Consider the following 16,819-nt stretch of genomic DNA (forward strand, 5'->3'; position numbering starts at 1 on the left):
TGTACTATTATACGGTGTCTGGCCCTCTCTATACTATTATACCTCTGCTGGCCCTCTCTGTACTATTATACCGTGTCTGGTCTGTGGCTGGTCTTCTCTGTACTATTATACAGCGGCTGGTCCTCTCTGTACTATTATACCGCGGCTGGCCCTTTCTGTACTATTATACCGCGGCTGGTCCTCTCTGTACTATGATACCATGTCTGACCCTCTATGTACTATTATACCACGGCTGGTCCTCTCTGTACTATGATACCGCGGCTGGTCCTCTCTGTACTATTATACCGCGGCTGGCCCTCTCTGTACTATGATACCGCGGCTGGCCCTCTCTGTACTATTATACCGCGTCTGGCCCTTTATGTACTATTATACCGCAGCTGGTCCTCTCTGTACTATTATACAGCGGCTGGTCCTCTCTGTACTATGATACCGCGGCTGGTCCTCTCTGTACTATTATACCGCAGCTGGCCCTCTCTGTACTATTATACCGTGTCTGGTCCGTGGCTGGTCCTCTCTGTACTATTATACAGCGACTGGTCCTCTCTGTACTATGATACCGCGGCTGGTCCTCTCTGTACTATTATACCGCGGCTGGCCCTCTCTGTACTATTATACCGCGGCTGGTCCTCTCTGTACTATGATACCACGTCTGACCCTCTATGTACTATTATACTACGGCTGGTCCTCTCTGTACTATTATACAGCGGCTGGTCCTCTCTGTACTATGATACCGCGGCTGGTCCTCTCTGTACTATTATACCGCGGCTGGCCCTCTCTGTACTATTATACCGCGGCTGGTCCTCTCTATACTATTATACCGCGGCTGGCCCTCTCTGTACTATTATACCGCGGCTGTCCCTCTCTGTACTATTATACCGTGTCTGGCCCTCTCTGTACTATTATACCGCATCTGACCCTCTCTTTACTATTATACCACGGCTTGTCCTCTCTGTACTATTATACCGTGTCTGGTCCGTGGCTGGTCCTCTCTGTACTATGATACCGCGGCTGGTCCTCTCTGTACTATTATACCGCGTCTGACCCTCTATGTACTATTATACCACGGCTGGTCCTCTCTGTACTATGATACCGCGGCTGGTCCTCTCTGTACTATTATACCGCGTCTGACCCTCTATGTACTATTATACCACGGCTGGTCCTCTCTGTACTATGATACCGCGGCTGGTCCTCTCTGTACTATTATACCGCGGCTGGCCCTCTCTGTACTATTATACCGCGGCTGGCTCTCTCTGTACTATTATACCGTGTCTGGCCCTCTCTGTACTATTATACCGTGTCTGGTCCGTGGCTGGTCTTCTCTGTACTATTATACCGCGGCTGGTCCTCTCTATACTATTATACCGCGGCTGGCTCTCTCTGTACTATTATACCGTGTCTGGCCCTCTCTGTACTATTATACCATGTCTGGTCCGTGGCTGGTCCTCTCTGTACTATTATACAGCGGCTGGCCCTTCCTGTACTATTATACCGCGGCTGGCCCTCTCTGTACTATTATACGGTGTCTGGCCCTCTCTGTACTATTATACCTCTGCTGGCCCTCTCTGTACTATTATACCGTGTCTGGTCCGTGGCTGGTCTTCTCTGTACTATTATACAGCGGCTGGTCCTCTCTGTACTATTATACCGCGGCTGGCCCTTTCTGTACTATTATACCGCGGCTGGTCCTCTCTGTACTATGATACCGTGTCTGACCCTCTATGTACTATTATACCACGGCTGGTCCTCTCTGTACTATGATACCGCGGCTGGTCCTCTCTGTACTATTATACCGCGGCTGGCCCTCTCTGTACTATGATACCGCGGCTGGTCCTCTCTGTACTATTATACCGCGGCTGGCCCTCTCTGTACTATTATACCGCGGCTGGTCCTCTCTATACTATTATACCGCGGCTGGCTCTCTCTGTACTATTATACCGTGTCTGGCCCTCTCTGTACTATTATACCGTGTCTGGTCCGTGGCTGGTCCTCTCTGTACTATTATACCGCGGCTGGTCTTCTCTGTACTATTATACAGCGGCTGGTCCTCTCTGTACTATTATACCGTGTCTGGCCCTCTCTGTACTATTATACCTCTGCTGGCCCTCTCTGTACTATTATACCGTGTCTGGTCCGTGGCTGGTCCTCTCTGTACTATTATACCGCGGCTGGTCTTCTCTGTACTATTATACAGCGGCTAGCCCTCTCTGTACTATGATACCGCGGCTGGCCCTCTCTGTACTATTATAGCGTGGCTGGCCCTTCCTGTACTATTATACCACGGCTGGACCTCTCTGTACTATTATAGCGTGGCTAGCCCTTCCTGTACTATTATACCGTGTCTGGCCCTCTCTGTACTATTTTACCGCATCTGGCCCTCTATGTACTATTATACCGCGGCGAGTCCTCTATGTACTATTATACTGGGGCTGTTCCTCTCTGTACTATTATACCGTGTCTTGCCCTCTCTGTACTATTATACCGCGTCTGGTCCTCTCTGTACTATTATTCCGTGTCTGGTCCTCTCTGTGCTATTATACCGTGTCTGGTCCTCTCTGTACTATTATACCACGGCTGGCCCTCTCTGTACTATTATACCGTGTCTTGTCCTCTCTGTACTATTATACCGCGGCTGGCCCTCTCTGTACTATTATACCGTGTCTTGTCCTCTCTGTACTATAATACCGTGTCTGGTCCTCTCTGTACTTTTATACCACGGCTGGCCCTCTCTGTACTATTATACCTCGGCTGGCCCTCTCTGTACTATTATACCGTGTCTGGTCCTCTATGTACTATTATACCGTGTCTGGTCCTCTCTGTACTATTATACCGCGGCTGGCCCTCTCTGTACTATTATACCGCGGCTGGCCCTCTCTGTACTATTATACGGTGTCTGGCCCTCTCTGTACTATTATACCTTGGCTGGCCCTCTCTGTACTATTATACTGTGTCTGGCCCTCTCTGTACTATTATACCGCGGCTGGTCCTCTCTGTACTATTATACCGTGTCTGGTCCTCTCTGTACTATTATACAGCGTCTGGCCCTCTCTGTACTATTATACCTTGGCTGGCCCTCTCTGTACTATTATACCGCGTCTGGCCCTCTCTGTACTATTATACAGCGTCTGGCCCTCTCTGTACTATTATACCGTGTCTGGTCCTCTCTGTGCTATTATACCTTGGCTGGCCCTCTCTGTACTATTATACTGTGTCTGGCCCTCTCTGTACTATTATACCTTGGCTGGCCCTCTCTGTGCTATTATACCGCGTCTGGCCCTCTCTGTACTATTATACAGCGTCTGGCCCTCTCTGTACTATTATACCGTGTCTGGTCCTCTCTGTGCTATTATACCGTGGCTGGCCCTCTCTGTACTATTATACTGTGTCTGGCCCTCTCTGTACTATTATACCGCGGCTGGCCCTCTCTGTACTATTATACGGTGTCTGGCCCTCTCTGTACTATTATACCGTGGCTGGCCCTCTCTGTACTATTATACCGCGTCTGGCCCTCTCTGTACTATTATACCGTGTCTGGTCCTCTCTGTGCTATTATACCGTGGCTGTCCCTCTCTGTACTATTATACTGTGTCTGGCCCGCTCTGTACTATTATACCGCGGCTGGCCCGCTCTGTACTATTATACCGCGGCTGGCCCTCTCTGTACTATTATACGGTGTCTGGCCCTCTCTATACTATTATACCGTGGCTGGCCCTCTCTGTACTATTATACCGTGGCTGGCCCTCTCTGTACTATTATACCGTGTCTGGCCCTCTCTGTACTATTATACCGCGTCTGGCCCTCTATGTACTATCATACCGCGGCGGGTCCTCTCTGTACTATTATACCGTGTCTGGCCCTCTCTGTACTATTATACCGCGGCTGGCCCTCTCTGTACTATTATACCACGGCTGGCCCTCTCTGTACTATTATACCGCGGCTGGTCCTTTCTGTTCTATTATACCGCGGCTGGTCCTCTCTGTGCTATTATACCGCGGCTGGTCCTCTCTGTACTATAATACCGCGGCTGGTCCTCTCTGTTCTATTATACCGCGGCTGGTCCTCTCTGTGCTATTATACCGCGGCTGGCCCTCTCTGTACTATTATACCTCGGCTGGTCCTTTCTGTTCTATTATACCGCGGCTGGTCCTCTCTGTGCTATTATACCGCGGCTGGTCCTCTCTGTGCTATTATACCGCAGCTGGCCCTCTCTGTACTATTATACCGCGGCTGGCCCTCTCTGTACTATTATACCGCGGCTGGCCCTCTCTGTACTATTATACCGCGGCTGGTCCTTTCTGTTCTATTATACCGCGGCTGGTCCTCTCTGTGCTATTATACCGCGGCTGGTCCTCTCTGTACTATAATACCGCGGCTGGTCCTCTCTGTTCTATTATACCGCGGCTGGTCCTCTCTGTGCTATTATACCGCGGCTGGTCCTCTCTGTGCTATTATACCGCGGCTGGTCCTCTCTGTACTATTATACCGTGTCTGGCCCTCTCTGTACTATTATACCGCGGCTGCTCCTCTCTGTACTATTATACCGCGGCTGGCCCTCTCTGTACTATTATACCGCGGCTGGTCCTCTCTGTACTATTATACCGCGGCTGGCCCTCTCTGTACTATTATACCCCCGCTGGTCCTCTCTGTACTATTATACCGCGTCTGGCCCTCTGTGTACTATTATACCGCGGCTGGTCCTCTCTGTACTATTATACCACGGCTGGCCCTCTCTGTACTATTATACCGTGTCTGGCCCTCTCTGTACTATTATACCGCATCTGGCCCCTTCTGTACTATTATACCGCGGCTGGCCCCTTCTGTACTATTATACCGCGGCTGGCCCCTTATGTACTATTATACCGCGTCTGGCCCTCTCTGTACTTTTACACCGCGGCTGGCCCTCTCTGCACTATTATACCGCGGCTGGCCCTCTCTGTACTATTATACCGCGTCTGGCCCTCTCTGTACTATTATACCGCTTCTGGTCCTCTCTGTACTATTATACCGCGGCTGGTCCTCTCTGTACTATTATACCGTGTCTAGTCCTCTCTGTACTATTATACCATGTCTGGTACTCTCTGTACTATTATACCTCCCAGCATGCCCCTCTCCAGGAGGACACAATGCTCTGCTCCTGGGCTTCCCTGGTAATGTATGATTGCCAGCACCTGTGGTGACACCTTTCTTATCAGTTACCTAGCTCCCCACAGGTGCTGGCAATCAAACATTATCCATACCTCCCAGCATGCCCCTCTCCAGGAGGACACAATGCTTTGTTCCTGGGCTTCCCTGGTAATGTCTGATTGCCAGCACCTGTGGTGACACCTTTCTTATCAGTTACCCAGCTCCCCACAGGTGCTGGCAATCCTACATTATCCATATTTCCCAGCATGCCCCTCTCCAGGAGGACACAATGCTCTGTTCCTGGGCTTCCCAGGTAATGTATGATTGCCAGCACCTGTGGTGACACCTTTCTTATCAGTTACCTAGCCCCCCACAGGTGCTGGCAATCATACATTATCCATACCTCCCAGCATGCCCCTCTCCAGGAGGACACAATGGTCTGCTCCTGGGCTTCCCTGGTAATGTATGATTGCTAGCACCTGTGGTGACACCTTTCTTATCAGTTACCTAGCTCCCCACAGGTGCTGGCAATCCTACATTATCCATACCTCCCAGCATGCCCCTCTCCAGGAGGACACAATGCTCTGTTCCTGGGCTTCCCTGGTAATGTACGATTGCCAGCACCTGTGGTGACACCTTTCTTATCAGTTACCTAGCTCCCCACAGGTGCTGGCAATCCTACATTATCCATACCTCCCAGCATGCCCCTTTCCAGGAGAACACAATGCTCTGCTCCTGGGCTTCCCTGGTAATGTACGATTGCCAGCACCTGTGGTGACACCGTTCTTATCAGTTACCTAGCTCCCCACAGGTGCTGGCAATCCTACATTATCCATACCTCCCAGCATGCCCCTCTCCAGGAGGACACAATGCTCTGCTCCTGGGCTTCCCTGGTAATGTATGATTGCCATCACCTGTGGTGACAACTTTCTTACCAGTTACTTAGCTCCCCACAGGTGCTGACAATCCTACATTATCCATACCTCCCAGCATGCCCCTCTCCAGGAGGACAGAATGCTCTGCTCCTGGGCTTCCCTGGTAATGTATGATTGCCAGCACCTGTGGTGACACCTTTCTTATCAGTTACCTAGCTCCCCACAGGTGCTGGCAATCCTACATTATCCATACCTCCCAGCATGCCCCTCTCCAGGAGGACACAATGTTCTGTTCCTGGGCTTCCCTGGTAATGTATGATTGCCAGCACCTGTGGTGACACCTTTCTTATCAGTTACTTAGCTCCCCACAGGTGCTGACAATCCTACATTATCCATACCTCCTAGCATGCCCCTCTCCAGGAGGACACAATGATCTGTTCCTGGGCTTCCCTGGTAATGTAGGATTGCCAGCACCTGTGCTGACACCTTTCTTATCAGTTACTTAGCTCCCCACAGGTGCTGACAATCCTACATTATCCATACCTCCTAGCATGCCCCTCTCCAGGAGGACACAATGATCTGTTCCTGGGCTTCCCTGGTAATGTATGATTGCCAGCACCTATGATGACACCTTTCTTATCAGTTACCCAGCTCCCCACAGGTGCTGGCAATCATACATTATCCATACCTCGAAGCATGCCCCTCTCCAGGAGGACACAATGCTCTGCTCCTGGGCTTCCCTGGTAATGTATGATTGCCAGCACCTGTGGTGACACCTTTCTTATCAGTTACCTAGCTCCCCACAGGTGCTGGCAATCCTACATTATCCATACCTCCCAGCATGCCCCTCTCCAGGAAGACACAATGCTCTATTCCAGGGCTTCCCTGGTAATGTATGATTGTCATCACCTGTGGTGACACCTTTCTTATCAGTTACCTAGCTCCCCACAGGTGCTGGCAATTCTACATTATCCATACCTCTCAGCATGCCCCTCTCCAGGAGGACACAATGCTCTGTTCCTGGACTTCCCTGGTAATGTATGATTGCCAGCACCTGTGGTGACACCTTTCTTATCAGTTACCCAGCTCCCCACAGGTGCTGGCAATCATACATTATCCATACCTCGAAGCATACCCCTCTCCAGGAGGACACAATGCTCTGCTCCTGGGCTTCCCTGGTAATGTATGATTGCCAGCACCTGTGGTGACACCTTTCTTATCAGTTACCTAGCTCCCCACAGGTGCTGGCAATCCTACATTATCCATACCTCCCAGCATGCCCCTCTCCAGGAGGACACAATGCTCTGCTCCTGGGCTTCATTGGTAATGTATGATTACCAGCACCTGTGGTGACACCTTTCTTATCAGTTACCTAGCTCCCCACAGGTGCTGGCAATCCTACATTATCCATACCTCCCAGCATGCCCCTCTCCAGGAGAACACAATGCTCTGTTCCTGGGCTTCCCTGGTAATGTAGGATTGCCATCACCTGTGGTGACACCTTTTTTATCAGTTACCTAGCTCCCCACAGGTGCTGGCAATCCTACATTATCCATACCTCCCAGCATGCCCCTCTCCAGGAGGACACAATGCTCTGCTCCTGGGCTTCCCTGGTAATGTATGATTGCCAGCACCTGTGGTGACACCGTTCTTATCAGTTACCTAGCTCCCCACAAGTGCTGGCAATCCTACATTATCCATACTTCCCAGCATGCCCCTCTCCAGGAGGACACAATGCTCTGCTCCTGGACTTCACTGGTAATGTAGGATTGCCATCACCTGTGGTGACACCTTTACCTAGCTCCCCACAGGTGCTGGCAATCATACATTATCCATACCTCGAAGCATACCCCTCTCCAGGAGGACACAATGCTCTGCTCCTGGGCTTCCCTGGTAATGTATGATTGCCAGCACCTGTGGTGACACCTTTCTTATCAGTTACCTAGCTCCCCACAGGTGCTGGCAATCCTACATTATCCATCCCTCCCAGCATGCCCCTCTCCAGGAGGACACAATGCTCTGCTCCTGGGCTTCCCTGGTAATGTATGATTGCCAGCACCTGTGGTGACACCTTTCTTATCAGTTACCTAGCTCCCCACAGGTGCTGGCAATCCTACATTATCCATACCTCCCAGCATGCCCCTCTCCAGGAGAACACAATGCTCTGTTCCTGGGCTTCCCTGGTAATGTAGGATTGCCATCACCTGTGGTGACACCTTTTTTATCAGTTACCTAGCTCCCCACAGGTGCTGGCAATCCTACATTATCCATACTTCCCAGCATGCCCCTCTCCAAGAGGACACAATGCTCTGCTCCTGGACTTCACTGGTAATGTAGGATTGCCATCACCTGTGGTGACACCTTTACCTAGCTCCCCACAGGTGCTGGCAATCATACATTATCCATACCTCCCAGCATGCCCCTCTCCAGGAGGACACAATGCTCTGTTCCTGGGCTTCCCTGGTAATGTAGGATTGCCATCACCTGTGGTGACACCTTTTTTATCAGTTACCTAGATCCCCACAGGTGTTGGCAATCATACACTATCCATACCTCCCAGCATGCCTCTCTCCAGGAGGACACAATGCTCTGTTCCTGGGCTTCCCTGGTAATGTATGATTGCCATCACCTGTGGTGACACCTTTCTTATCAGTTACCTAGCTCCCCATAGGTGCTGGTAATCATACATTATCCATACCTCCCAGCATGCCCCTCTCCAGGAGGATACAATGCTTTGTTCCTGGGCTTCCCTGGTAATGTAGGATTGCCAGCACCTGTGGTGAGACCTTTCTTATCAGTTACCTAGCTCCCCACAAGTGCTGGCAATCCTACATTATCCATACCTCCCAGCATGCCCCTCTCCAGGAGGACACAGTGCTCTGTTCCTGGGCTTCCCTGGTAATGTATGATTGCCAGCACCTGTGGTGACACCTTTCTTATCAGTTACCCAGCTCCCCACAGGTGCTGGTAATCCTACATTATCCATACCTCCCAGCATGCCCCTCTCCAGGAGGACACAGTGCTCTGCTCCTGGGCTTCCCTGGTAATGTATGATTGCCAGCACCTATGGTGACACCTTTCTTATCAGTTACCTAGCTCCCCACAGGTGCTGGCAATCATACATTATCCATACCTCCCAGCATGCCCCTCTCCAGGAGGACACAATGCTCTGCTCCTGGGCTTCCCTGGTAATGTATGATTGCCAGCACCTGTGGTGACACCGTTCATATTAGTTACCTAGCTCCCCACAGGTGCTGGCAATCCTACATTATCCATACTTCCCAGCATGCCCCTCTCCAGGAGGACACAATGCTCTGTTCCTGGGCATCCCTGGTAATGTATGATTGCCAGCACCTGTGGTGACACCTTTCTTATCAGTTACCCAGCTCCCCACAGGTGCTGGTAATCCTACATTATCCATACCTCCCAGCATGCCCCTCTCCAGGAGGACACGGTGCTCTGTTCCTGGGCTTCCCTGGTAATGTAGGATTGCCATCACCTGTGGTGACACCTTTTTTATCAGTTACCTAGATCCCCACAGGTGTTGGCAATCATACACTATCCATACCTCCCAGCATGCCTCTCTCCAGGAGGACACAATGCTCTGTTCCTGGGCTTCCCTGGTAATGTATGATTGCCATTGTGAGGACTCCCGGGCTCATGGGTGCATGGAGGGGCCTATCGCTCGTATCCGCCTTGAGAAAGGCAGTGTTTACAGCATTTGCACAGTCCCGGGAGAACTTCAGTTCGCGGATCACACAGTAAGGCCACAAAAGCAAGGTACAAAACGCACCTTTATTTCATATTAACAGTACATGAAAACCATAACCACACCACTAACACTACACAATACAGGTAGCCTACAATATACACAGCACACACTAACTACATCAGAACCACACAAAGGTGAACACCTCCCCTTCCCTTCCACAGTCAATAGTCACCTTGGGCAGTCTCTGAGCTGAGGCTGGTGGGGCCTTGGTGAGGGGGGAATGCGGAACCCCAGCGGAGGTACGGGCTCCACTGAGCCAAGGCCGATGCCCGCTGCCGGTCCTGCAGGTGATGAATCCCAGCCGCTTGGCCTGTGGGTGCCGTCGGGGTGCTGGCACGCTGGAGGCAACCGCTGGCTGTGGTATGGGGTCCACTGCGCCAGGGCCGACTGCCCACTGCTGGTCCTGCAGGTGATGAATCCCAGCCGCTTGGCCTGTGGGTGCCGTCGGGGTGCTGGCACGCTGGATGCAACCGCTGGCTGTGGTATGGGGTCCACTGCGCCAGGGCCGACTGCCCACTGCTGAAGTTCTGGTGGGGTCTGGAGGGAACTCAGCTTCCTCCCCTGGGATCCTGCCTCGCCGGGTCAGGGATCCTGGATGGATGCAGAAAGTTTAACCCAGAGCTGTTGTTTCAGCCCATTTTATCCTTGAGTTCTGCGACCGGATTGGTTGTTGCTTGAAGCCTGAGATGTAAATGCACCTGAGTCCTGTGTAGGGATTGGCTGCTGCTGTAGCCCTGCCAAATTGCTGTTCTCTGGGACTCTCTGGCCCCCTGCTGGTCTGGTGCCGGCCAGTCTATAACAAGTCCCCGGGGAGAACAAAAGGCCAGGAACCATTGCTGATAAGGGGGCGGCCCAGGTGTGAAGTCAAAACAGACCCTGTTGTTGGTTGTGAAGTCTCAGCCTATTCAGCTTGCTGATGCTTCCTGTGAGGGGGATGAGATAGGGGGGGGTGTCGGCTGTCCGCATTTAGACAACAAGATATTACACACATGCAATAAACCATACATTACTGTGATAGAGACATATCAGGCTCAGGAGTATATGCCCTGATGGGCGCAATACTTATAAACACGCGGTACTATTTCCCATCGCAGGCAGACATCTGGTATGTAATAAAGTCCGGTCCTAGTACTATAGAACACACAGTCCTGTGGAAGGCTCTATTAGTGTGAGAGGCACGGCTCCCATGAGATGGCAGGCAGGGAATTGTATTGGGAAAATGTTGTTAATTCAGGTAAGAGAGTGTCTGGGTCTCTGGGCTATATTTAGGAATCTTGGGGTGCCTACCCCCTCATGATCCAGGTGGGGGTGCCCAGAGGGGGGATCATGACATACCTCCCCCTTCCTAAATCCGGTCCGAGGGGCTGGCTCCCGGATCGGAGCCAGTCAGGACGACCGGGCCCAGTGGTCTCCTGGAGGCGTGATTCCGCTCCTCCTGCTCTGGATGAGGGGGGTCCGAGGTCAGCAGTTCACCATGTGTAACCCGCATTCCAGTACCCCAGTTACAGGGTTTGCCCCTGTCATGTGGAAATCTTTCCTTCTCTCCTGCCTGTTTGGTTGGCCCTCCTCCCTCCGCCTCTGGCGCAACTGGGAGGGGCCCGATCGGTGTACACAGGCTACAATCCGGAAACCTGGCTGCGGATTCTGCTCTTAACAACAGCGCCGACGTTGGCTGCAGGGGAGCAGTGGGTAACAACGATGCTTCTCCCAAAACATCAGAAGCCTTCACCGTCACCCCACTTGGGCCTGAAACCTCCCCCAGCACCTGAAGCTGCTGGGCCTCCCCTGGGCAACCTTCCATCCATGTCTGTTCATCCACCTTGCAGGGCCTCAGCACACTCTGCCCCCACCTGCCCTCCGCAGTAGGCAGTGGCCTAGGGAATTCTCCTTCACACCATGGCTGCAGAAGAGCAGGGGGTATCCGCAATCCTTCCCCGGCTCTTCCCTCCACAGCCCCCACAAACACCTCCCCCAGTTCTAGATGGTCCTCTGGACCCTTACGTGATGCTTGAAGGGCCATGCTGGTGGGATCCTTCTCCCCCGCCTCCCAGGGCCTGAGCACACCCAGCCCCCACCTGCCCTCAGCAGCAGGCAGCGGTCCTGAGGATTCTCCTTCACACAATGGCTGCAGAGAAGCAGGGGGTATCCGCGAGTCTCCCCCTGATTTACCCACAATCCCCCCCCTTGGGTCGAACACCTCCCCCAGCCCTTTGAACAATAACTGCTGGGCCTCCCCTGGGCAAACTTCCATCTTCACCAGGGTGCACTGCTTCCCCAGCCTGGCTATGAGAGGGACTGGTGGGGTGGCATTGTACGGCAGCACTGCTGGCATCTCCCTTACAGCCCCAGGTGCAAACTCACATTCTCTTGCTCGTGCCATGCTGGGTGGTGAGGTGTCTTCCTCTGAGGCCCAGGGGGGTGATGAGCTATGCCTCTGACCATCCCCTCCATGTTTGCTTGCTTGGCTGCCTGATTGCTGCAGCGGCTCCCCGGGCACATAATTACAGTCAGTCACTCTTGCAGGGGACTCACAGAAGCGCTGCACCCCAGCCTCTACTCCCTGCTCTGGCACCCCGGTCACATACCTGCCTTTTGACTTCAGATCCTCCTGGCTCTGATGGCTAAGTGGGAACAGTCCTGGATAATCCTCCTGGGGTGGTAGAGTGGCAGAGAACACACCAGACACATTTCCTTCCATCTCCCCCTGCTGAATATGCTGGGGCTCCTGGGGCAAGATGCCCTCATTCGCTGGGCCGCTGGTGGTCATGTAGGGGAGAAGTACTGCCCCCTCTGCTGGGGCACAATCATTGTAGACCCCCTGGCCGCTAGTTTCAAAGTCTCCATCTCCCACATCTGCAAAAGGGAAGATGTACTGCCATTCTTCCTGGGGTGCCATTTTTGGGTGCACCCCCATCCTTTGGCTAGCTGCTTGGAGCAGTGGCTGACCACTGCTTTGTACCTCCTGTGGCGAGGACTCCGCCATCACAGTCCCAGCCTCCAAGATATGCTCTGCTCTGGGGCTATTCTCTGGGGCAGCCCCTGCACTGTATACTGGCACTGCTCCATCTATGACAGGCTCCGTGTGCACCAGTCTATCATCACCATGTGGGGCCACAGTGCCCAGCTCCGCCACACTACTTGGCAAAATGCAGGGGGAATAAATATCCCCTCCACGATATCCATCTGCCACAATCACAGTCCATGATGTTAGGGCTCCTTTAGAGTCCGGGGTCCCTGGTGCGAAATCACAGGGACACTCCACAGCTAGTTCCTCATTTCCCAACTCACTGAATGGGAACAGTTCTGTGATTTCTCCCTGTGTCAGTGGGGGATCTAGTTCTGTGGCTCTCTGAGGATGCATAAGCTGCAGCAGCCGACGTTCCTCTGCCTCCACCCTCTGACACTGGTCCAGCCACTCTGGAGAATTCAGCTGTCCCTGTGCCAGGGCGACCCTCTCTGCATTATCATAACAGTGCAGGAGACACTGTAACTGCTCCTGGACACTTCTCAGTTCTCCTGGACACAGGACACAGTTCCTATACACGCTGAATGCATGTAGGGGGTTCTCTTGTTGCTCATACACCCACCGAATAAGGGTTCGGTGGGAACAGCCGTCGGTGGGGAGGCTGCATCGTAGCTTCCATTCTGCAAGTAAATCCTCCAGACTCATTCTCGCTAATGGAGCTTCCCCTTCTGCATGCCGCAGTTCTCCTGTAGTGGACCCCTCGGTCATCCACCCAGGTGGCACCATCAGCTCCTCCTCCCTCTGGGTTCTCTTCATGGGCTCCTTCCCAGGACCCAGATCACCAGGTGCTGGCGCGCTGGCCTCAGCTACCTGGCTTCTCTGCATTATCTGCGACATGGAGTTACTCACTTCCATAACAAATGTTCTCCATTCCAGAGTTCCTGGCAGATTTCTCACGTCAGCATCACTTTTACACTGCACAAATTCATCTATTAGATAGGCAATTTTCTCCCCTATAGTAGCTCCAGTCCACAAGCTAGTCCACAGGCACGCTGCCTCCCAGTGCTCCCAGAAAGGCTGCATCTTTGTGGATGGACTCTTCAGGTGCCAGTCCTCAGCCCTGAGCTTCACTGCTCTAGGAGACTTGGGGCACTGCTTGCCTCTCCTCAGGCGCTTCTCTCCCATTCCTGGCACCATTCTCCAAAACGTGCTGAACAAGTAGGGCTTGGTCAGCGTCACTTGCTGGACCCCTCACTTCAGCTTCCGTTCCCGGGCCACGGCACACTCCACTGTTCCCTCGCTTGCAGGGATTGTCCCCCTGGACAAGCCGGCACTTAAGCGGAATTCTTCCCTCGCTTACTGCCCTCACACATTATCCTTTTTCTTCTCCCCGGCATCCCTGCTAGGGTTACAAGAGCTCACCTCTGTGTGGTTCTATACTACTGGTTATGGGCTATTGCGCCAACAGAACCTGGCCGTATAACGATACGGGCCCCTGGTTCTGCCTGGTCTACAGGACTGTGTGATCCCCACTGCTTGCCACCAATTGTGAGGACTCCCGGGCTCATGGGTGCATGGAGGGGCCTATCGCTCGTATCCGCCTTGAGAAAGGCAGTGTTTACAGCATTTGCACAGTCCCGGGAGAACTTCAGTTCGCGGATCACACAGTAAGGCCACAAAAGCAAGGTACAAAACGCACCTTTATTTCATATTAACAGTACATGAAAACCATAACCACACCACTAACACTACACAATACAGGTAGCCTACAATATACACAGCACACACTAACTACATCAGAACCACACAAAGGTGAACACCTCCCCTTCCCTTCCACAGTCAATAGTCACCTTGGGCAGTCTCTGAGCTGAGGCTGGTGGGGCCTTGGTGAGGGGGGAATGCGGAACCCCAGCGGAGGTACGGGCTCCACTGAGCCAAGGCCGATGCCCGCTGCCGGTCCTGCAGGTGATGAATCCCAGCCGCTTGGCCTGTGGGTGCCGTCGGGGTGCTGGCACGCTGGAGGCAACCGCTGGCTGTGGTATGGGGTCCACTGCGCCAGGGCCGACTGCCCACTGCTGGTCCTGCAGGTGATGAATCCCAGCCGCTTGGCCTGTGGGTGCCGTCGGGGTGCTGGCACGCTGGATGCAACCGCTGGCTGTGGTATGGGGTCCACTGCGCCAGGGCCGACTGCCCACTGCTGAAGTTCTGGTGGGGTCTGGAGGGAACTCAGCTTCCTCCCCTGGGATCCTGCCTCGCCGGGTCAGGGATCCTGGATGGATGCAGAAAGTTTAACCCAGAGCTGTTGTTTCAGCCCATTTTATCCTTGAGTTCTGCGACCGGATTGGTTGTTGCTTGAAGCCTGAGATGTAAATGCACCTGAGTCCTGTGTAGGGATTGGCTGCTGCTGTAGCCCTGCCAAATTGCTGTTCTCTGGGACTCTCTGGCCCCCTGCTGGTCTGGTGCCGGCCAGTCTATAACAAGTCCCCGGGGAGAACAAAAGGCCAGGAACCATTGCTGATAAGGGGGCGGCCCAGGTGTGAAGTCAAAACAGACCCTGTTGTTGGTTGTGAAGTCTCAGCCTATTCAGCTTGCTGATGCTTCCTGTGAGGGGGATGAGATAGGGGGGGGTGTCGGCTGTCCGCATTTAGACAACAAGATATTACACACATGCAATAAACCATACATTACTGTGATAGAGACATATCAGGCTCAGGAGTATATGCCCTGATGGGCGCAATACTTATAAACACGCGGTACTATTTCCCATCGCAGGCAGACATCTGGTATGTAATAAAGTCCGGTCCTAGTACTATAGAACACACAGTCCTGTGGAAGGCTCTATTAGTGTGAGAGGCACGGCTCCCATGAGATGGCAGGCAGGGAATTGTATTGGGAAAATGTTGTTAATTCAGGTAAGAGAGTGTCTGGGTCTCTGGGCTATATTTAGGAATCTTGGGGTGCCTACCCCCTCATGATCCAGGTGGGGGTGCCCAGAGGGGGGATCATGACAGCCATCACCTGTGGTGACACCTTTCTTATCAGTTACCTTGCTCCCTACAGGTGCTGGTAATCATACATTATCCATACCTCCCAGCATGCCCCTCTCCAGGAGGATACAATGCTCTGTTCCTGGGCTTCCCTGGTAATGTAGGATTGCCAGCACCTGTGGTGACACCTTTCTTATTAGTTACCTAGCTCCCCACAGGTGCTGGCAATCATACATTATCCATACCTCCCAGCATGCCCCTCTCCAGGAGGACACAATGCTCTGCTCCTGGGCTTCCCTGGTAATGTATGACTGCCAGCACCTGTGGTGACACCGTTCATATTAGTTACCTAGCTCCCCACAGGTGCTGGCAATCCTACATTATCCATACCTCCCAGCATGCCCCTCTCCAGGAGGACACAATGCTCTGTTCCTGGGCTTCCCTGGTAATGTATGATTGCCAGCACCTGTAGTGACACCTTTCTTATCAGTTACCTAGCTCTCCACAGGTGCTGGCAATCATACATTATCCATACCTCCCAGCATGCCCCTCTCCAGGAGGACACAATGCTCTGTTCCTGGGCTTCCCTGGTAATGTATGATTGCCAGCACCTGTGGTGACACCTTTCTTATCAGTTACCTAGCTCCCCACAGGTGCTGGCAATCTTACATTATCCATACCTACCAGCATGCCCCTCTCCAGGAGGACACAATGCTCTGTTCCTGGGCTTCCCTGGTAATATATGATTGCCAGCACCTGTAGTGACACCTTTCTTATCAGTTACCTAGCTCTCCACAGGTGCTGGCAATCCTACATTATCCATACCTCCCAGCATGCCCCTCTCCAGGAGGACACAATGCTCTGTTCCTGGGCTTCCCTGGTAATGTATGATTGCCAGCACCTGTGGTGACACCTTTCTTATCAGTTACCTAGCTCCCCACAGGTGCTGGCAATCTTACATTATCCATACCTACCAGCATGCCCCTCTCCAGGAGGACACAATGCTCTGTTCTTGGGCTTCCCTGGTAATGTATGATTGCCAGCACCTGTGGTGACACCTTTCTTATCAGTTACCTAGCTCCCCACAGGTGCTGGCAAT

Source organism: Crinia signifera, chromosome 5 (genome assembly GCF_055691185.1).
Source record: "Crinia signifera chromosome 5, ASM5569118v1, whole genome shotgun sequence".
NCBI lineage: Eukaryota > Metazoa > Chordata > Amphibia > Anura > Myobatrachidae > Crinia > Crinia signifera.